Source organism: Mchenga conophoros, linkage group LG3, assembly GCF_057382185.1.
Source record: "Mchenga conophoros isolate Kocher_MC1m ecotype Shallow Benthic linkage group LG3, M_conophoros_male_GT1.1, whole genome shotgun sequence".
Lineage (NCBI taxonomy): Eukaryota > Metazoa > Chordata > Actinopteri > Cichliformes > Cichlidae > Mchenga > Mchenga conophoros.
In genome coordinates this window covers 22,301,355-22,323,290 of record NC_140528.1, presented here as the reverse complement: position 1 = coordinate 22,323,290, position 21,936 = coordinate 22,301,355, and the positions used below count along the sequence as shown (strand labels likewise).

Genomic DNA, 21,936 nt, shown 5'->3' with positions numbered 1-21,936 from the left:
TAGTGATGACATCATTTACAAAATGAGTGCCGTTGTCTGACCGTATCAAAGCTGGGATGCCATATGTGGGTATGAAGTGATTGCACAGGCACTTTGCTACTGAAATTGCATCTGCCTTTTTCACTGGATAGATTTCCGGCCACTTTGAGAACACGTCTATAACCACTAGGGCGTATTTTGACCCTTGACATTCGCTTAGTTCAATAAAATCCATATGAATTGTGTGAAAAGGATGAGGCGGAGTTGGAAAACGGCCTCTTTGTGGTCGCAGGTTACCCTGAGCATTATATTTTTGACACGTCATGCACGTTCTGACAAATTGTTTTGCTGAAGTTTCAAAATTTACAGTGTAGAATTTACAGTGTAGAAATGAGAGTTGACAATACTGGTCAGTCCCCCCGTTGACAAATGCGTACAGCCATGAGTCACTAATGCCGCCATTTTGTGGAGGAATTTTGGCAACACTGGCTTGCCATAACACATCATTAAGTCGTTTGTCAGAACTGCACCGTGTTTTAGCCATTTTGCCTGCTCTGCTGTGCTTGCTGCTTTTTGTTCATTTTTCAACACATCCAGTGGAATCTGATGTGTGTTTACTGCCATCAATGTCATGTTTGCCTGTTGTGCCGCCTATTTTGCTGTTCTGTCAGCAAAATTGTTGCCTGTAGTAATAAAAGAGCCATCAGTTTTGTGTGCTGCACATTTACACAATGCGAGTTGTTGTGGTAAATTTATTACAGTCAGCAGGCGTTGTAAGAGGCTTGCATGCTGGACTGGTTTACCGGTTGATGTAATCATTCCTCTGTTTTGCCAGAGCTTTGCGAAATGATGCACAGCAGAGAAAACATACTGGCTGTCTGTATGTATGTTTATTAGTTTGTCTTTGTGTATTTAGCTTTCGCGTATCACAGCTATCAGCTCAGCGCTCTGTGCAGAACATGAAGAAGAAAATGGTTTTGCTTCTATTATTTTACTATCTGTGGTTACTGCGTAACCTACACAATTTCGGCCTGTGCTGTAAAGTCAAATGCTGTTCTCCTAGCTTCCACACTTGCTGATCATAAGGTGGATCTGGGCCTGGAGTTTGTTTAAATCTCAGAATGTGGTCGGTTTCTGGCACTCAGGTGTAATACCAGAAAAGAATGGCATGACTGCTATCTTAAGTTTTGTCAGAGCGTCTCTACCTAGCAAATTTACTGGACACAACGGGTCATATATGCATTTAATAAAGCACCTGCGGCCACTTGCTGTGTGTACTAGTTCTAAAAGGGCAGTTAATTGTTGTACAGTTGTGTGGCCTGAAGCTGACTTTACAACTAATTTGTCCTCTACTCCTACAATCTCGTGGGAAGTGACCTTCCTCTCCACGGTTCTAGCAGGCGTTGTCTCTATGTTATCTGCTGTTTCTGCGTGGCTGTCTGCAGCCTTAGTGTTTGTGACTTTGCTCGCCTCTCTGTTCCTGATAGCCACCTGTGGATTAGTGTTTTAGTCTATTGTCAACAGTCAGCCTTATTTTGAAGTTACAGAAAGCTTCTTCTTTTTTGTTTTTTGTTTTTTTTGTTTGGGAGAATAGATGCAACTCTACATTTTCACTTAAGGCAGTTTTAGATAATTTCTAGTTCTTCAAACAATGCATGGATCTCACACATTTCAAACTTTCAAGTTAGGGTTGTTTCCCATTTATACAAATATATATATTTAACTTTGCATTGCTCACAGCTCATAGCTCACAGCTCTAAACCTAGGCATTTTTCAATCATATGCCTAATCACTATGTGTCACTGTGATTCTCAAGTATTGTCACAAGTTCGTTTAAATTCGTTTCCAAAACCAACAAAATAATCAAACAAAAACAAAAAACATAAACGTGTCAGGACACAAAAGAAAAAGGAAAAAAAAAAAAAAAAAAATGCTGCCACCCGAACAAGGCAGAAGTCTGCATATGTTGGCTTGTAATAGCATGCAGCTTGTAACATGGTAGACTAATGTGCCTGTGTTAATTCAGCTCCATATTATTGTGTGAAGTTTCACTGGGTTGGGAGTGGTTTTGTGTGTGTCACATTTTTGGTGAGCCAATGGCTGGAATGAGGTTGGACTAATTAGAGGCAGGTGTACTTGATTGCACTGATACACTGGTCTACTTATAGCCCACACTACAACCACTGCTGTTTTGTCTCTCTGTGCAGATATGTAATGTGATGAAATCAGATATGATTGGGATGGATTGGTTTTGCGCTATGAATTTTATATTAAGTGTGTCGTTTTGTCTCTCTGTGCAGTCCAGGGCCTATTATATGCCACAGCCTAAAGGCAGCTGGGTTGCAGAGGCTTGAGTGACCACTGACTATATGCTTGCAGGGTGGTGGGTCTCCAAGTACAACTTCTAACCCTGTTAAAGGCAACATGTGGAGTGCAACTTGGCCGTGTGTCATAGCTGTCTCTGGCCTTGGGACTGTGTGTTTTTATACAATTCTTAAGTGGGACACTGGACTGTTTTATCTTTTATCTCTTGATATATTTTTCGTCAAATTATCTTTTAGAATTTTATTGACTGACATCTTTTTGCCCATGACTGAGACGGTTGGTCAGACCTACAGTCTTTCTTTGGGTGTGTTACAGCAGCTTCTGCTCTAAAAGAAACAAATAAATAAAAAGAAAAGAAAATGTGGAACATGTTCATCAGCTTAGCAGTGTCTACATATTTAATTCAGCTTCTCAATCCTGTAGTTTTAGCTGTTGTCTACAGGGTTTTGCTTATTGGTTGTTATGATAGGTGTGCTCTATATCTCAGCAATGTGTCATTCTAGGATGATAAGTTTCAAGCTGGTCAAGTGCCTCTATGCACTTCATTAGTTTAGTTATTCTCCGTATTGTCTTCATCTCACATGTCATTACACTGAGTTTCAGCAAACCTTAAGCTTGATGCAGACTACTGCTTAACAATTATCCACCTCACATCATAACCGATTAAGGTGCCTCTTCATATTAATATTATGTCATTGTTCATATTATACCCTTTGTCTTATATAACAGCAATAGCATATTATAATATTTTATCAGTGTGTACCACTATACTACTCCTGAGCCAATTTGTTAGTTAGATCATCTTATTCGGCAAACAGATAATTTAGAATTCATCCAATCTGCGGTCACATTTGTTCTCTCTGTTGCATGGCGGACCAGGCAGTTCTATTATAATATATTATTTATATTTTATTTTGTATCCATCAAGGGCTTCAGATGACCTGCAGAATCATCCTTTTCCCAGGGTGGAGACAGTTACCTTTTCACACACTGTCCTTGGCTGAACAATGACACAGCCTTAATATACCTTATTAAAATATTTTCGTGTGAATTATTTGCTTTATATTCATTTTATACATGCTGGGCATGGTCATCATGTCAACTGTGTTTCATTGTTAATATCACTTTACAGGTTGTTATCCTTGCTATTATTAATTTCAAGTACTCTAAAGATAATTTCTACTGTAACTTTCCCTTCATCTTTATTTCGTACTTTTTATATTTATATCTACTCAGTGGGGTCTGTTTTCAACCCTTTTAAACTACTACAAAACTACTGTGATCTCTAGTTTTCACTTAATAAGGGATTATTAAGTTCTTCCTGATATGGGTGTTGCTGCAGATGCGGCTGCAGGAGTGAGTGATGGTTTTCTAAAAGGGTTGTGGGAACTGCACAGTGTCTCGTCTTCTGGTTTTACTAAACTGGCAGTTGAGTTCTGTTCTTCTGACTGTTTATATTTTGTTTTCTTAAATCTCTCAGTTTACAGACACTGTTTTTGTCCGGCGTCTGGACTTTTCTTTTCTCACCACTGCTCGTCAGCAGGAGTGAGTTTTAATTTCACTTGCTTGATTACCCATCTTATTTATGTATTTACTTATTTTTGTTTAAGTAATATATACACAATACAGCTGCTATCACCTTCGCTGGTATTAGAGACGAGAGTGGTTGCTCACACGCCCTTCTACTTTCGGACTATTTCCAAAAGCGGTGTGAACTTTACGAGACGGAACTCGACCGTTCTCTCAACTCACCAGCACGTCAGTGAATAGCAGTAAAAGAAAAACACAGTAGGAGCAGCTCAGTCTCTTATTGGACCGTGAAAATTCAGCTTGCTCCATTAATTAAAACAATACACACACACATTCACATTCACAGCTTCGACGCGCGCGACCGGAACCCTTATAATAAGGGGAGCTCCCAGAGCTACTTACTCCCTAGACCCAGTCTAGACCCAGCTGGGGGAGCTACCCAGAGCTCCAAAGCTACCAGTCGACGAGCTCCCAGAGCTACCAGTCGACGAGCTACGCTACCAGTCGACGAGCTTCCAAAGCTACCAGTCGACGAGCTACTTCCGCTATTTTAAATTCCCTGAATTCAAAATGCGCTTTTACGCAAGATTGTGTCAGTGTGTCTGTATCTACCTGGTCAGTGTCGCCGGGTCTGGTCCACCTCGATCGGGCCCCACCACCGTGGGTCGCTTTCTAAGAACGTTGGCCAAGACTCGAATTTAACGCTCTTGGTCTTTTATCACACACCTAGTATGTGAGCTGTCGACAGGCGAGCAACGTGGACTGGTCACGGAGATGGGACACGATGGAGGCGCTCCGGCTCCGAAGGACCAAGAAATGTTGGGGGAAAACTCTGTAAAAGACCCAGGAGAAATAAAGACACAATGAGACAAAGTTACTTTCTTTATCAAACGTGTACACGGGTGAGCTGCTAAGAACAACTCACACCATGCACAGTGGCTTGGTAATTTTTATAGGAAAGACAGTGAGAACAGGATAAGAAAATACAAAACAAATAAAATAAACAACTCCATATGTGGCGCTAGTCTCGTCAGCAGAGAGCTGGGAGAAGGCTGTGAGAGATAAAACAATCTAAAACAATATGTCCCAAAACAGTATGTCTTTGCTGAGAAAGTCTAAAAAGATAATTCTAAACTAATCTAACCATAGGCAAAGGGCAGACAAAAGGCATCTTTGTACATTTAAAAGAAGGTAAAGAAACATAGAATCATTTTTCCTGTAACACCCAAAATATATATGCTTTCGTTACTTTGCTGCTGTTTTAATAATTTACTGTTTAAAAGTCAAGTCAAGTCAAGTCAAGTATTTATTTATTGTCATTGTCAAAGAACAATGAAATTGCGTTTGGGGCTTCCGTACAACCCGTAAAAAAAAAAAAAAAAAAAAAATACCCCTTAAAACCCAAGTGTAAATATTTAACCCAGTGTGACTTCAGTGCAATGAGACAATCCTTAGCAACAACATGAGAACAAGACAGGTAATGTTCATAGGACATTCAGACAAAGACCTGAGAAACATGACAAACTGCAACAATGCAACCCGTTCAATATTATTATACTGTGAGATATGATGGTTGTCTATTTAAGAAAGGGGGGGGGGGGGGGCAGGGGGGGAAAAGGGAAAAAAACCTTGGTCACTTGGACAAGTCTTTGTAATTATTTTCCTCTATCAAATTTAATTGACTTCTACAGTGGCCTGCTTTTGTTAATAGTAACATGAGTAACATCCAACATTTTCTCCCCTTTAGCATCTGGTATTTCCCCCTACTATATAATGTACTACCATAATCTACACCAGTCAATAAAACAGAATTTTCTCAAAGCAAACATCGGCAACCCAAAATAAGCAGCCCCAGAATTAAGTCTTCTGCTCCTCCTGCTCATGGCAAAAGCAAAGCAAAGCATCCCCTTTCTCTTGCCAGCATGGTGAATTGTTTGTCAGCATTTATTCATCCTACTCTTGGTCCGGTCTTTATCTCAGTGTCCAGTCAGTCCAACCTTTAGTCCACATCGTCAGTCCAGTCACAGTCCATTCACACACATTGACACCAGATATTGCTGAGGGTGGAGACTCCTGCGCAAATAATCAGATTCTCCACCCTCAGCAACGTGAGCTCATTCATTTGTTTTATTTTGTTTTGTTTTTTGTTTTTTAGGAAAAGAGTTCTTTATGCTCTTGGACTGGATTGACTCGCTGCAATCATTTTAGACAGGGACTTACAACCTGATCAGGTCCCCACAGGTCAGCTTTTCCTCAGCCAGTTGTAATCTGGAAAAGCTCACCTTATATTTGTTCTCCCGAAAATTTTTACAGCGCTGTTAATTCAATCTTTCAGGCCTGCTTAGAACAAAAATGAGAAAAAGAGAGCTGATTATTAGCTCATCAGAGCACAAAACATCATCACCTGACAGGTTTTCTCCAAGTGCACTGTTACAATGTTAAAGGGCCCAGTTCTAACCATGTCCATGTTTAATAAAACTCCCTCTATTAAAATAAGAAAACAACCCAAACCTAACCGACAGAATCAACCCATCACTAAAACAACAACCCCAAAAATCTTAATCACAGAAAAGTTTTGCCTCAAGTTCTTCAGCGTCCTGACAGTCTGAGGTCAACTGACATAGTCTCACCTGCTCAATACACAGAAAATCTTGTTAAAAGCTGCACAGTTTTGCACACCATTGATATTCTCATTAAGCCCTTTCTAAAGACGTTATAACCATCTATCATCACTAAATTCTAAATTTCTTTTCCAAATCTGGACGACTGCACGTAGTCACAGACCTGACCACTTTATTTAATTATCCTGTCTGTTACCAAGCCTTTCTTCTCACACAGTCACAGTGTGTGTTTCAGTGCAAGCTTCACTCATCCAGTCAGACAGGAAACACAAGTTCTCCTTTTTCTGTTCCTGTCCCCAGTCATTCAACTCATTTGCATACTGAGTCATATCTCAACGTCCCTGAGTTATTCCTCAACTTCAGGGTTTAAGTGTGTTACATTCACACTATTTTAACACTGATGAAAGATAACAAGCTGATTTTCATTGCATGTGTGTTATTAGTCAGGTTTAATCGATGTCTGTGCAGTGGAGCTGCAGATCCACCAGGACATGTTCTCAAAGCTGCCTTTCCTACACATTTCTCTGCTATAACTGGATCATTTTTAACTACTTTGATATTAGTCCAATGATCTTTGTATCACTTTTTCTTCACACTAAGTGACTTGGACAAGATGATAAACAGACTCACATGCTGAAGATGTTGTCTAATCTTCATGAGCTCTCTTGTATTTGTAAGTGTTAGTAAGGTTAATACATTTTCTGTTTGTGTGTGTGATTTTGTGTATGTTTCTATTTGCAGTGTTTCAGACTCCTTCACAATTTTCCCACTTAAGCAGTCAGTTTTCTTTTCCCCAGGTTTGCTAACCCAAATTTAGATTTCCCACATTAAATAACAGCGTTCCTCTGTGTTCTCACCTACTGCTCTCACTCCTTTGTCCTCTCCCACTTCAACAATCCAATAACAGGAAGTTCTCTTTCAGCTTTGTCCTGCATTCTCCACTGTCGCTCTTTAACTGCCGTGTTATTGCTCTTTGGAGCTGCATTCCTCGTCTTCAGTTAAGAGTGAGAGCTCGCTTGTCAGGTTTAGTGACACATGGTGCTGTAAACAATTCAGCCAGAAACTTGGCCTGAAACACCAGAAACACCAGAAACTCCAATTTTCCATTCATGAGTGTAAGCGTGTCTTTGTTGCGTGTATGTTGTGTATTCATATTAATATTGAGTGTAAGCTGGTCTTCGTTGCCTCGATGTGTTTTTATAATCAGGTTTAATTCATGTATCCACTACAGAAGGCCTAAATACCGTGGCGATACATTTATAGCCCATAATTCTTCGGGTTTCGACAGCTATATTCTCCTGGAATACCTCGTTAAACAGGGTATTGCTCCGGGTGTAACAATGAGAGGGAGTCGTGTCGTTCTAATGTATGACAAATCCTATGATCAGAGATGGATGGACTCATTTAGCTCTCTGCCTTCTGCCTTGGGATTCGAGGACCTTGAAAAAGGCTTCTTTCCACACACATTTAACACAAGGGCTGACGAATTCTATGTAGGTCCTTATCCTGCCCCGTCTTTTTACAGGTATGAAAAAATGTCTGAATTTGAAAAGGAGAAATTTATGGCATGGTACAAGCCTGCCTGCGAGAAACCATTTGATTTACAGGCTGAAATGTGTAAGTACTGCATTAATGATGTCGAAGTGTTGAGAATGGCTTGTAAAATATACCGCGAGACCTTGATGGAGTGCACGCAGATTGATCCATTTTCACACGCCACCCTGGCATCATACTGCATGGGGATTTTCAAAACCTTGTTTCTTCCAAAAGACACCCTGGCATTGACTCATCACGGTGCGTATGTTGATCAGAATAAGACATTTTCAGACGTGTCTCTTGAATGGCTTCAATACGAAACAAAACATTGTTATCAAGCATGCTCTCAGAGGCGGCGAACAAAAAGTAGGACCTTATTTTGTGGATGGATTTGATGCTTCCAGCAGAACTGCATATGAATTCATTGGGTGTTTCTATCACGGCTGTCTCCGCTGCTACCCGGAGAGTGATGTTAACCCTGCCGCCAAGCTGTCATATGGCGAGTTGTATCATGCGAGTTGTGAGAAGGTGAATGCTCTAAGAATGCATTATGGTCTTAATGTCGTGGTCATGTGGGGGTGTGATTGGTCATCATTAAAGTCGACTGATCAGTCAGTCAAGGACTTTATGCGCAAATACAAAAAGCCTGAGCCTCTGGACCCTAGAGACGCGTTGTTTGGGGGGAGGACTAATGCGATGAAACTGTACCACAAGGTTGATGATGGTGGAGATGAAAAGATCAGATACTATGATTTTACAAGTCTTTACCCCACTGTTCAGTGCACGAAACATTATCCAATAGGTCACCCTCAGATCATATCCAATCATTTTGACAGAGTTGAAAATTATTTCGGGTTTGTTAAGTGCACTGTGCTTCCTCCAAGGGGTCTATTTCATCCTGTTCTGCCCTACAAGTGCCACAATAAGCTGATGTTTCCTCTCTGCAGAACGTGTGCTGAAGAGCAGCGCCAGCACAGTGATTGTGTGCATGCTGAGCGTGAGAGGCAACTGTCAGGTACTTGGGTTTCCTTTGAGCTTGAAAAGGCTATTGAAAAAGGGTATCAGATTGTCTGCATCGCTGAAGTTTGGCACCTCCCTAATAAGACTGACACACTCAAAACTTTTTTGAAATTGAAGCAGCAGGCATCTGGATACCCGAAAAATGTCAAAACAGCTGAGGAGCAGCAGAAGTTTGTTCAAGACTATTGTGAGAGAGAAGGCATCAGACTTGACCCTGCTAAGATTTGTGTAAACAAAGCAATCAGAAGTTGTAATAAACTGCTTCTGAACTCTCTCTGGGGGGATTCTGCATGTGAACAAATATGCCATCTTGCGAGCTGATTACAGACCCTGCCAGATTCACACAGCTGATGTTCAGTGACCATTATGACGGACGCCAGTTTTGTTTCATCTCCGATGATGTTGCAGTGGTTCAGTGGTGTCACGCTGATGGTAGAGGGTCGCGGGTGAAGGATGTGAATGTCTTTGTCGGTGCTATGACTACGGCCTATGCGAGGCTCACTCTGTATGACTTGTTAGACAAGCTGCAGGAACGCATTCTTTACTGCGACACAGATTCAGTTATCTTCACCTCTCATCCCGGGGAGTGGGTACCCCCTTTAGGACCATACCTCGGTGAGCTGACTGATGAGCTCAGTGATGGCGGGTCTGGAGAGGATGATCACATTACTGAGTTTGTCTCTGGAGGTCCAAAATGCTTATTACACAAAACAGGGCAAGACTCAGGTTAAGTGTAAAGGTGTAACACTCAATGATGTTAATTCTAAAGTTGTTACCCACGAATCGTTGAAAGGCTTAGTCAAGGCATTTGTGGCCAACAGGGATGCGCGTTTAGTTGCAGAGTCTGACACCATCAAACGCAATAAGAAGAGGTTTCATCTCAGGAATGAAACAGTTGTAAAAAAAGTTCAGGTGGTCTATAACAAGAGAAGGGTGCTGCCTGACTATACAACACTCCCTTATGGATACTGATCAGGATCAAGCCTTTGATGGGAGGCTCCAGCACCCTTTAGTTTAGTTATTAGCGGGCCGAGTAATTGTGGAAAGACTTTCTTTGTCAAAAGCATCATTGAAAAAGCATCCACTATTATTTCAGCCAAAATTGACAATATTGTTTACATCTACTCCTGCTGGCAACCTTTATACAATCAACTTCTTCAGATAAGAAAAATCACCTTTGTGAATGGTACACCGGAGTCTCTGAGTGACGATGTCCTTTTACCTCCGGATAAGAACAACTTGCTCATTATCGACGATGTGATGAATACTGCGTCTGACAGCATAGAAGTTCAAAATGTGTTCACACAATACGTTCATCATAGGAACTTGAGCTGCATCTGTTTAGTTCAGAATTTTGTTGAACACTAATTATTTAATTCTGTTTAACAACCCTAGAGATAAATATCAAATTTCCAGGTAATACAAAATACTTCTTAGAAGCTTTTAATGATGCCACATCCACCCCATACGGGTATCTTCTAATCGATTATAAATCTAAGACGCCTGACTATTTAAGACTCAGAACCAATTTGTTGTCGGATCGTCAAGTTGTTTATATCCCCAAAAAACGGCTAAAGCGGTAAAAAGGATGTCGTATTCACGGATGCAGAGAAACATTGCACTGTTGGAGTTGTTGTATAAATCCCCACCCAGCGTACGGAGGAATATTATTTGTAATGCAAGCATGGATTTTATTAATGCTCTGTGTGAGATATCGCTCAATGTTTTGAAAGGTGTTATCCCGCTGACTGATCAACAGTACAGACAACTAAAAAAGAAAAAAGTAATCAGACTGGTTCCAGACAAAAAGGTCAAAAGTTTGAAAAAGAGAAGATCCATCAACCAATCTGGAGGATTTTTGCTACCGTTATTAGGGGCTGCCATACCCTTCATCACCAGTCTTATAGCATGATGTTTAAAGATTTTATTATTACTAAATAATGTTTTTAGCAATTAGGTGAAAATAAATACCAGATGAAACGATATTCTCTTCTGTTATCTTTTATTATTTGTTACTTGAATCAGTATCCGCACTGCACACAATCAAAGTTATTTTCAAAACATGCAGAAACAGGTCTTATTTTGTTAACAAAATGACAAACCATTGCATCGTTGCAAACAAGGTTATCACTGTACATATTAATTAGTCTTGAATAAGACGCTCCTTTTTGGACATGATATAGAAAAAACACACAGTGTTGTCCGCAGGTTACCGAAAAGTCCTTCTGAACCTGTCTCCCAGAATACAATATCCGAGCGGTGTTTTTAAAAGAAAAACTTTTATCTCGGGTGAAAACGTATCAGGTGAGTTACCGAAGCTGTCAAAAAAGTGCCCTTGCTTGTCTTTTGTGATATTGAACGCCAACCAGTGCTTCCCAGGTAAGTCTGATGGATCTGTATTCACAATGCCCATGCATGGATATCTGATGGGCTTTGTTGGCAGCTGGTCACATGCTAAGACGCCTAGAAGATGAGCCCTGTTACTAATCCTTTTAACAATGCTGGTTAGTTCTATTGTATTCATTTTGAATCTTTAGTAGTCGTCCAGCAGCACTTGTCTCATATTAGATATTTGGATGACTGAATCAAATACAGAGTAACACACCAGGTTCATTGTTCGGGGTAGCGGATTTCTGAAACGGGTTTCCAGCCTCACGTTCCCTGTTTTAACTAACGATACATTCCCTGAATGTCCTTCATCAGCTTCCAGATTGAAACAGAATAATGTGTAGCCAAAGTCCTCACGTGTTATGGCCAATGGTCTATCCTTTAAATGTCTTCCAGTGGTTTGTATCAGCTGATAAAATTCTCTGGTGTAGTGTTTTCTCTGAAAATTTGGCTGGAATTGTTTGGCCGGATACGACTGTCCATCAGCGTATAAACACATGAATTCTATAGTTCACAGTTCACAGTTTTAAAATTAAATGGATTACGTGTAAAAGAACCAGGATAAGCTTCGTTATCCACGAAGGCGATGATGACAAATTTAGGCAACCTGCCCATAAATAAATTAGTTGATATTCTTGCCCCAGCAGGTGTGGAGAAGGTCTTTAAAGAAACTCTGCCTACAGCATATTTTGCATTTGCATGATGCAGCGCCTTGCCGTGTGCCAGCCTGACACTTGGTGAGACACTGATTCTTTTCACAAATAAGCTGGCAGAGACGATTTTAACTTTATACGCGGTGTTAGCTCCAGTCATGAGAGCAAATTCGTCTTTAGAGCGCACAAATTTCAGCGACAGATCGATTCCATTAAGTAATAATTTTTCTTGAAAAAACAGGTCTGCGTGTGCTGGAGCAATCAATTCAACAATACTGCTATTCGCTGTATAAGTACCTCTGGTCACCAGACCCTGGCTCTCCCCTTCTATACATGTATCATTCATGTGCGAGGCTGTGTCTGTACAGAATAAAGCGCTGCTGAACTGTGTGTCTAAAGTCTGCTTATTATAATTGATAAGACATTCTATTATGCCTCTGTATGGATACGTGTTGGATGATTGGCTAATCAAGCGATCCCCCAAATTTACATCTACCTGACTAAATAAGGTGCAACCTGGATAATTAACAAGTCCCACGTTTGCATCCCTGCCTAAGTTTGTGCCGTCAGCATCTGTGATTCTTACTCGTGTGTAGATATAGGAATCGTTTAGATCCAGGTAATCCTCTCCGGACGATGAGATTTAAACTCGATTGGACCTCCGTCTGTGATTGCAGAAACTGGTGGAATTTCAATAAAGGTCGTTTTCTCTATGGACGTTTGTGTGTATGGGACAGTAAAAAGATCGAGCTCTGTTTTTAGACATTCTCTGATTGGTTGTGTAACAGAGCCATGTCACATGCTGTAGTTTTTGAACGACTGGTTCTGGGTCTTTTCACTCCGCGTGGTTGTCTCCGTTTGGTGGCTTTCCTGGCAGGTTTTTGTCGTTTTACGCTTTTTATGCGGCGGCGTATCACGCATGCGTGCAGTGGGAGGGGTCTTAGAAGGTTTGGGTGTATACACATACAAGCTGTTGCCATCCTGCTCAGTAGATGTTGGCTTGGTTATGTTGGATATCACATCAGACACTATGCCTGATGCTGCTGTTTTTAGGTGGGGTTTGACTATGCTGACTCCTTTTTTAAACAACGGTACAGCAATTCTAAACAGGCTGCTGAACAAACCTCCCAGACCTGCGCCACATTGCGTGCTGGTCCCAATATAACCATTCAATTCGCCACCAGCCTGATTTAAATAATATCTTACATATTTTGCTTCATCTGTGTTGTAGACAGACATCCTTATTTTTTAAAAATGGTGTCTTATGGGTCGGAAGTTGAACTTGACAAACACCTTCCCGTATAAAAAGGGTATGTGTTGATTTTGGTCGTCTTTCAAATCAATTTCTATGTCATGGATTAAGGATTTCGAGACTGGTGTGTAGTGTGGGCTGTCAAATTGAAGAATGGCTCCCCGACGGTCATCGTCTGTTATATTTATTGCTCTTAATAGCTGCGCATGGGCGTCACCCACAAGCTGGTAATCAACGATATCTGCATAAATAAAAATGTTCTATTTTCCGCCGTATACGTCTGCAGGATGTGGTGCGTATGTGTTTTTATAATGAAGTACAAACGGGTCTTCTGATTTGAATCCTAAGATTCCTGCCAGTCTCCCTCTAAATGTGAGAACTGTGCCCCTAGGGCCCATAACACTAACATAGTTACTAACTTCACTGTATTGTGTTTTAATGTCGGTGTTATGTTTTAATGTTTTATTATCTGCGCCACAGATGCATAATGCCCCACAGACAGCTCAATCACGGTTATGGACAATGCTCCATCTTTGACTGGATCATAAATTTCCACTCGCGAATCTGATTGTGGAAAAGACAAGCATAGTCTTGGGTATTGAAATTCTATAACACCGACCTCATACGGTTCATTTAAAACAACAGGTTTTGCTAGCTTTGTTCTAAAATTAGATTTCTTATTGCCTGGATAAACATGTGCTGAAGCATTCGAGAAGAGGCTCACATAAAAGCCTGCGTTGTTGTTGTTCGTTTTATCCATTCCTTCCTTCCTTTATCAGTCTTTGTCTAGTGCAGAATGAAAGTATGCAGAGCTGCGGCGTCTCTGTTAATCACACTTCAACGATGTCTTTTTCTTTTTCCATGATTTTCAAATGAGAAGGCCAACCGAGCCATTTGACCAGCGCTAACTTTTTTCGGTCCTCTTTTTTCTGCCAAGTATTTTCTCTATTTGAAACCTTTTGTTTTTGTCAATAGTCACCTGCTGTGTATTCATAAATTACACCTTTCACTGCAGCTCCTGTGAGATCCTCCAGTTTGTATACGGGAGGGTCTCTTCCTAAACGCTCCTTTATGGTAAAGTACTCGTCTGTGTAGGTCTGATGGTAACCCTTTCAGAATATGCCTTGTAGTTTAGATATTCTCTCTGTATCGCCCACATTAAATTTAAAAGTCACCGGTTTTTGGGGTTTCATTTTGTACAGGGTGTTAAAGACTGCTTTCTCATTATCTTTGCACACCTCGGTGGGGTCATTTTGATAGAGCTGTGATAAGACAGGTTATAGGACTGTACAAGATCTTGGATCACATTAACATATCTTGGCGAGTTAACTGATGTTAAGTATTTCCACATTTTCCCCTTTAAGGTGCGGTTAAAACGCTCTACCACACATGATTTCATTTCACTAAAGGTTGAAAAATGTGTGATGTTATGCTGCTCCATTAGTTTTTTAAATGTTTATTATAAAATTCCTTCCCTAAATCTGTTTGGAGTTTTTCAGGCACACGGCCCTCTCTCAGAATATCACCAAAAGCCTCAGCAACAGCATGTCCTGTCTTGGTTTCAAGGCACCTAACCCATGCATACTTAGAAAACACATCTATGCATGTCAATAAGTACCTAACATTATCATCATCCGCAGAATATTCACGCATGTCAACCAAATCAGCTTGAAACTGTTTGTCAATCCCGTTAACCAAAACTCTATTTCTGTATCCTTGCATTTCTGTATCCTTGCATTTCTGTGTCCTCTATCCTTGCAGGTTTATGAAGAGTATATGTGTCATCTCCTTTTAAAAACGCTCCACGTCAGGTAATGACGGCTTTAAGCCTGTTGCCTCACTGACAGCGATACGGAGCTTCTTTACACTTCCTAAACCCCCTGGGTGTGCAGGGTTGTGATATATTTTTCTCAGCGTGTTTTCCATAATCACTTTGACCAAACACAAACACAAATGACCAGAAAAAAGTGTTAGCATACGTTTTTATTTCATTTTCTGTGTAGTGCACAGTAAGGTTTTTATAACAGATGTGCATTAAATCTTGTGTCTCCCAGACCAGTAGTTTCCAATCATGTGGAGCAGCGCTGATTTAACTCCGCGGGTGTGATGATTGGTATTTAGCAGGTATCCGACATTCTCATCAGTGGTGCAAACAATGTGCGGCACTGATCTCAGTTCACACAGAAGACGCTCTGCAGTGCTGATGATTTGTGCTTCAGCCTCACTGACGCTGTATGAGCAAACAAACAGACGGATGGCCGGGATGAATCGGGGCGTCCGGAGCTTTTCCATCACCTCATCATAGCAGGTCTCGAAGAAAAACACAGGCAGCTCAAACAGGCAACTGTGTTGTAACTGGCTGGGGTGACCGGATTGGCATCCATAACATATCTCCTGCACATACTCATTCAGTGCCGTCGACAGCAGGTGGAAGGTTGCGAGTTTAATGTTGAGTTCCGTTTCCTCAGACGGGTGTGATCCTGCAGAGTCCTGTGAGCATCCTGGAGAGGGGGGCGGAGTCGGTGGGGTCTGGTGTTAGAGTGAATTGTTAAATGTTTGTCATTTTTATGTTTACCATTTGTACATTGTTTTAACTCTGATGAAAGAAATTCCACTGTCCTTCCCCCCAGATTCTCGAGGATCAAGGTGGGGGGTTGTAGTCTTTTATCACAGACACATCCTTGTGCTTCTTTTGATGTAACCTTCCTGCGTTTATGACCCTTTGGTCAGCAGGAGGTCTGACACACACACACACACACACACACACACTTACAGAAGTTCACACATATACATACAATGCCTTGTCTGGGCGTGGCTTTGTTCTGACGTGTTTTGTGTGAACGGTCTCTCAATAAAGGCAGCAGGAGGAGGAGGATCTAGAGGTCATTTTCATGGTGGCCTCCCTTGCGCAAATAATCGATCGATCGACTGTCTTGTTTTCTTCATGATGAATAAGTCTCTAGAATTCGCGGGGCTTGTGGAAACACAGATCCAACATCTGGATTAGCAGTGCTGGAGGGGGAGACTCTGAGCGGTCCACAACATGGCAGATGTTGTCTGTAAAAGAAATCCACACATTGCATTTTTAAAAAACATATCGGGTATAATGCCAACGTCTCTCACACAGAGACAACCTACCATTTGGTTTTTTTTGTTTTTTTTCTGTCCTCAGGGTTTTTGGCCTCAACATGGCAGAAGGTAAACCAATCTTCGGGCCATGTGCGAGCCGATCATATATACAAGACGCGTCCTAATATTCTCATAAGAAGAGTTGTTTGTATGTGCTAAAAAAACAAGCCTCAGAATGAAAACAAAATGAGGCTAATTAGTTCTTTGCCTTATATAGTGTACAAAGGTTGCAGCCTTGTTCTATCATGGAAATGTTAGTAGACTCCTATGACTCACAGAACATTTGAGCCGACCTGGTTTTCCATTTTAGGATGAAACCTCTTCTCACCCACACTCTGCTATTCATCTCTGTTTTTATGTTGCGGCTTTTGAGCCGGGTCGTAACACTGAAGATTACAAAGATCAACATTAAGACCAGTCTGTGCATTCAAAGCAGTGACAGAAAAGAGTGTGGGGCATTAACCCCCACTCACTGAAATGGCATCCAAGATGCCTTCATAACTTTAAGAAAAGGAAAGAAAAAAGGCAATAAAATGTAACTCTAGGAATCACTCATTTCATCCACCTTTGCCACCATTTTCCACATTAATTAGAAGATGAAATGAATCGATTAGCTCAAAGAAATTCCACTGCAGACGAGTGTTTTGGTGGTTAACCCTTGGTAAGTCCTAAAAAAAAAAAAAAAGTACCCCTTATGAAGACCTAGAGCCAAAAATCGACCACGCCATAAAAAGTGCTATAAAAAGATTATACATTAACATTTTTCCACTTTAAATTAGCCAATATTTTAGACCTACTTCTCCTTGAAATATTCATATAAAGTTTTAATTATATTTCGCGATTTTAACCTTTTATATCCCGGTTTTGTCACATGAGCACACTGCCTTTTTTGGCAAAAAAAATGAAAAAATTAAATATTTTCCATAAAATACATTTGACAGTTATATTTTATTGTACTTTTAATTAGGCCTTTGGATGGTCTAAAAATTACTACTGACCTTCATTTTGATCGGCCGTTAGTTTTTTTTGCAGGAGAACGTTTTTCACTCTTGCCCCAATAAATGCATATTACCTTGTTGCCATCTAAAATCAAATAAAAAGCATTATGTAAATAAAAATACAAGATCAGTTTGAACCAAATAAACATTTATTTTTCAACAATGAACAAGAACATGTATATGGTAAATGTAATTATGTATATTGTTGTTGGGAATGGGGAAATGTATGAATGAAAGAGAAAGAGAGTGTGAGAAAGTGAGAAAGCAGTGAGAGGGTGGGGGGCGTGTGTGTGGCTGGGGGGTAAATGTCTTGCTCAGGTAGAGCAGTGGCTGCAGACAAATTTGCTGTGGGCTCGGCAGCTGAATTTTCCACATTTGCTGCATGTGTTTCCCACTCGCCTCCTTTTCCCAACACAGAGCTCACAGAGCTTCCTGCCCTTGGGATTTGTCACTCCAGAGGGGCCTGCAGCAGCACCATCCTGCGCATCTCTTACTAACTCAGCAGCGGCTGATGAGCGGGGAAGACGCTGTCTTTGTGACAAATGGGGCGTGATCAGGCCTTCTCCCACCTCTTCAATGAACATCCTCCTCCTGTGTGGCTTCTGCTGATGCCAGGCCTGATCCACGAAGGTCCACAGCATGAAGGCGTTGTAGAGGGAGACGTCTATGATGTGATGAAAAAGGGCCATTGGCCATCGATTGGTCCGTCTCCTGCAGGAGTAAGTGCCGACAACCTAACAAAAAATAAACATAACAAAAAAAAAACAACATAAAACCTCTGTATATTTTACACAAGAATATATGAAGAAAAATGAATAAAGGTGTGCGTAACTGATGCGTAATGACACCCACCTTATCAAGGTTGTCGACACCTCCTTTGCATCGATTGTAGTCTGTGATGATCGCTGGCTTTTTTCTCTCGTCATCGCTGACCGGTTTCGTGCTCAATAAAAGCACATTCCTGCCCCGTCGGGGAATGTACGACACTAGGGTCTGTTTCGCTGAAAAGGCAAAGATCGAGGAGTAGACGGCTCTCCCTCTCATCTGGCGCAAAACGGGTGGGATTCCTTTTTTGTTCTGGCGGATTGTGCCGACCAGAGCCATTTTATTTTTGAGGAGTTCCTCTGCCAGTTCAGATGAGGTGAAAAAAAAATTGTCGACTGTGACGACATGCCCATGGAGCCCGTCAGTCATCTGCTGGACGACCCTCATCCCCTGGTTTACCTCGGCCGGTTCGCCCGCTGCTCTCCCGGTGTAAACCTGCAGCCGCCAGGCGTATGATGTCTTGACATCGCATGCTGCCCAGACCTTTATGCCGCATTTCGCAGGCTTTTTGGGGATATACTGGCGGAAACTGCACCTTCCCTTGAACGGTACCAGCTGCTCATCCACCGTAAGGTCCCGGTCTGGACTAAACAACATCCCCAGGCGGTGTGCCCACATGTCCCATATCTGCCGAATGGGAGCCAATTTGTCCGCACGTCGTGCAGGTCGGGTGAGTTTGTCATCAAATCGGAGCGCTCTGGTTATGTGACAAAATCTTTTCTCAGCCACTGAGGCACGGAAAATCTTCCTTCCCGTTTTCTCACTCCAAAGGCTGGCGATGGCCTCGTGCTTTGACCGGTATACACCGGACAAAATTAGCAGCCCCACATAAGCGAGCATTTCGTTGCTATCTAAATCTCTCCAGAATGAGATTTAGCGTCTGCCCTGAAGGTTTGTCATTGCAACTATGCTGTATAATCCCATCAGTTATGTACAACCTGAAGCTGGAGAGTGGGTCCGTAATTCGGGCTACAGCGTAGTGGGTCGGTCCCGGAATAAGCCCCGTGGGTGCTGCGACGTAGCGCAGCGTCTTGGCGTTTGTTGCGGACCATTTCTTCCCATCTTTGGAGGTCCACGCCGCTGCTTCCTCCGGCGTCCTCCCCTCGTTCTCATCTTCAGAAGAAAAATCAGAGGACGACTCCTGGTGATCAGTGTCGAGAGACGAATCATCCGTGTCACCCCCGGAATCAGAGTCACTCTCGGCAGATGAAGAGGAGAGATCCTCGCTGTCAGAGCGCATCAGGATGTCCACTACTTCCTCGGTACCGTGCCATCGTGAAAATGCCTACTCCCGCGCTACGGCTTATTCTTATAACCTCTCCTGCCTGCACCTGCATAAACAAGCTGAGGTTGGCGACAAAATAAAGTCTAATTTGTTTTTTATTCTTGTTTTCATGTTAGATTTGTTTGCATTGCAGGGTGTACTTCAAAGAGGGAAGGCTTTTATCTAAACTTAGAATGAGACAGACAAATTTTTTTTCTTTTAGGCAGAGAGACCTTTATTTTATTTATTTTTAAATATAAAGGTCAAAATGCACCCTCTAACAGCCCTAAGGGCAGAAAATGGTCCCGAACGAGCAGCGGGCCAAGCTGCTGCTGCACTCGGGGAATGAGTCTGCCTTTCCCGGGTGTATATCTCGAGCAGCCCGCTGGAAAAGGTCTATGTTCCAGCAGGCGTCACATGTGGAACAAGGGCGCCACCCGGTGGCCAAAAAAAAAAAATACAATTCTAAGGCCCCTTGTCCAACACGGAACCGAAACAGAAGCCATCACCCATACGTTAATGGTAATAATTCTGCAGTGAAAAATAGCGTTTATAATGGGTTTCAATGGGGCGATTTATGGCTCTAGGACCTCATGTGGATGGCGGTTTGTAGCTTAGCCACTTTAAGCTAATCTAATAAACGGAGACTGCAATTCTAAAGAAAAAAGAAAAAAAAAAGGGTCGGAAGGTTTGGCTATATTCTATTCAACACAGTGAAAATGGCCTAATATTAAAAAACGCTGGGGATGAAAAATGGCTGTAGGTCCTACTGAGGGTTAAACTGCAAAGCAAGCCATGCACATGGTGCAGGCCACTTCTGTGGGCTCTATCAGGGATTTATGTGACTAGTCGACTAATTGTCACTAGTCTGTATCAGACTTACCAGTCGTTCAATCTAATTGTTAACATTTTAATTGATGCCCAATGCTGGTACATTGTGTTCTAAATGTTAGGCAGCGATCTACCACCAGATGGTGCACTGTTGTTGAGAAACGCCATAAATCTATTAATCTACCCTGATCTTCTTGTTAACACTGAGATCGCAGATACACGCAGAGGAAATTAGTTTCCTGAGAGGTGGAAAACCTCTCCTTTAGGAGAGCAGTTAAGTCAATGGGGGAGGGGCTCAGAGTAGAGTCACTACTCCTTCACATCAAAAGGTGACAGCCACCTTGGCCAGGAGGCTGTTCCAGCTGGGCACGTCCTACCAGTAGGAGGCCCCAGCATCCTTGGTCATGCTAGCCAGTTTACATCTATCAGCTGTGGTCAGGAGTGGTCCTTCCTGCTGCCCCCACAACCTGACTAGAAAACGGCTGTATAATGTATTACCTGAATCATTCTCGCCACACTTAGACGTACTTTTAGATTCTCAAATGATTGTCATATTTTAATAGAACATCTTTTGTAGTAACGCATTTTCATTTGTATTTAACAGAATGTGATAAATGGTTTAAGATACCTCTGCGTCTAGTTTGACAGTTTCTATTAATCAGTTCTGAAAATTAACTCAATATCTGAATGTTCCTTAGTTTTACATTAGTTGGTTAGTCTAATTATTTCCCCCTCGATTAGTCAACTAGTAAATAAGACGCCAGGAACATCCCTACTCTTCAGACAAAATGTGAGTATGAATTACACACCAAGGTATTAAAATGGATATGGAGTATGGCTTTGGTTTACCATAAACAGCTGATGTAAGGACATCATTAATGTACTCTGTCCAATGAACACTGGAAACAAGACTGCACTGACCTTGCTGGCAAACCTCAATGAGTTCAGAGTTTCCCCAAAGCTGTCGGGCTCCGGAGCAATGTTAACAAACATCAAGCTGCAAATAAAGACATCCAAAATTAGTGCCAAAGAATAAACAGTCACAATCTGAAGTGATGAGATCAAACGCTGTTAAATATTTTTTGGGGATAAATTCCTTCAGTTTTATGTGTCGTCATTATAAAGATTTGTGATGTCAACAAACTCACGTTTTGCCGTTTCCCCCCCAAACATCCCTGAAGGAGGTACGTGAGCTTCGAGTTCCTGTAAGCTACGTAAGTCTCCTGGAACACAAAGGCCAAAAAAATCATTAATACTGTAAATGTAAAGAAAGCAGGTGTGACATCTAAGACTACAGAAACTGCAGCTGCAGACCTTTTTGGCCAGAGCGGCGATAACGACGCCCAGGTTGGACAGTGAGCTGTTGATGGCGGTCATCTCTTTGAAACGGTCACCCTGAGACTGGCTCTTCACCATTCGCTCACTGCCAGCCAAGTCCACCAGGCACAGAGTGGCTACACACACAGAGAAAACCAACTCTTATAGGAAGAAGTGATCCGTTTTTCCTTCCATTAAAGGTAGTTTTAATACTTTACAAAACACTTCTTTTAGCGCTCAGGGGCTCAAACATTAACGTTGAGTCATT

General features: G+C 41.8%; 1 protein-coding gene across 1 annotated transcript in view; it reads right to left on the bottom strand.

Annotated features, from left to right (window-relative positions):
* LOC146577700 (protein NLRC3-like) overlaps positions 1 to 21,936 on the bottom strand; it is a 90,137-nt gene that overhangs the window by 23,939 nt on the left and 44,262 nt on the right. The window lies entirely within an intron of this gene.